Consider the following 1,557-nt stretch of genomic DNA (forward strand, 5'->3'; position numbering starts at 1 on the left):
GTGGTGGGGATAAATTTAAGATAACCCTCCAATAATTAAATTCTATGCATGGAAAATCATAACAAATGTATTAATTTTCCATTTATAGAATCTAATTATTTGGGGGTCGTCTTAAATTCAACGTTGTCTTGGATTCAGGTAAATGCAGTAGCTGTGGCACCCTAGGGAACCAAACTGCATGGGTAGGGAGGTGTAATGAGTGACCAAATAGGTCTTTCCTATGTCCAATAGGCATGACTCATTGATTATATATATACCTGGAGAACACATCCATGCTGAAAGGCATACATGCCTCATATACGTATTTTAAAACTATTATGTCTTGCTGCTATGGTACCCAGAGTCTGACAGCTACTGAGAACCAATGCTGCTGCTGCCCAGACATGAACCTTATTGGATTTGTTCTCCAACATGCACAGCTGGCTTCAAAAGTACAGATTTTCATACTAGACTTGCAACATCAGAATTCCTCATCTGAATTACCTATAGACATGAGCTCATCCATGTGATTTTTTCACATTTGTGGGAATCTGGACACGCAATAGACTTTGGTTATATGGTTTCTATGTCTCTTTTATAAATACCTGATCCTGCAGCATGCTGAGATCCCTCAGATTTCACTAACTTAAATGGAACTTAGGGCACAAAAGTCCCATTCACTTCACAAAGCTTCATACACTAGTTTTCTAATTTAACCTCCAGATCAGGGGATGGACAAAATAAGGCCCACAGGCTGGATCTAACCCACCAACTGATTGTATCAGGTCCACGGGCAGGTGGCCACCAATTCATGGGGTCCAACTCATGGGGGGCCAGCGGCTCCGGCTGCTGCATAGTGCCAGAAGGGTAGGCAGAGCTGTTTCTGCTGCGCCAGGCAGGCAGCCGGGACTGCTTCCACCCAGCACTGACATGGCAGTGGCAGTTGTGGACCCAGGCAGACACCCCAACCCCCACCTGGAACCTGCCCAGAATGTCCACAGCTGATGCCAGTGTCCTCCCAGGGCTGCTTCTGCTGTGCCAGGTGGGTGGTGGTGTAAGCTGCAGACCATAGGTGATGAATGGGGGTGGGGGGCACTGGCACATGTTCCCCCCAGATTTCTGTGCTGATGGTGGGGTGCAAGTCTGCAGCCAGGCTGCATCCATTACCCAGCAGCATCCAGGGCAGCAGCAGTGGTGCAATTTCTGCGCTGACAGCAGGGCGCAGGGCACGGGGCTGCATCCCAGTCAGACCCGTTGCCCAACAGCAGCAGGGACAGCAGCTGTGCTCCCCCACTGTCAGCACTTATGCATTGTCTATGCTGCAGACAGGGCCGGCACAGTTCTGGGTCAGGGATGCAGGATCAGGGCATACTACAGTTCCAGGTAGAGTGGGTGAGAAGTGTGGTGGTCAAGAGGACACAAAAACTCAGTAAGTGGCCCTTCAGCCAAAATAATTGCCCGTCCCTGCTCCAGGTGCTAAATGTGGTCAGGTAAAATGCATTTTCCATGGTCTCATTCATTATACTAGAGAAATATAACATCTAAGGTATTTGTGAGCCTAAAAAACAATATGCTGAA

General features: G+C 48.2%; 1 protein-coding gene across 1 annotated transcript in view; it reads right to left on the minus strand.

Moving 5' to 3' along the window:
- BLVRA (biliverdin reductase A) overlaps window positions 1–1,557 on the minus strand; it is a 15,608-nt gene that overhangs the window by 13,835 nt on the left and 216 nt on the right. The gene's annotated exons all lie outside the window — the stretch shown is intronic.

Source organism: Alligator sinensis, unplaced genomic scaffold (genome assembly GCF_000455745.1).
Source record: "Alligator sinensis unplaced genomic scaffold, ASM45574v1 scaffold1467_1, whole genome shotgun sequence".
Taxonomy (NCBI): domain Eukaryota; kingdom Metazoa; phylum Chordata; order Crocodylia; family Alligatoridae; genus Alligator; species Alligator sinensis.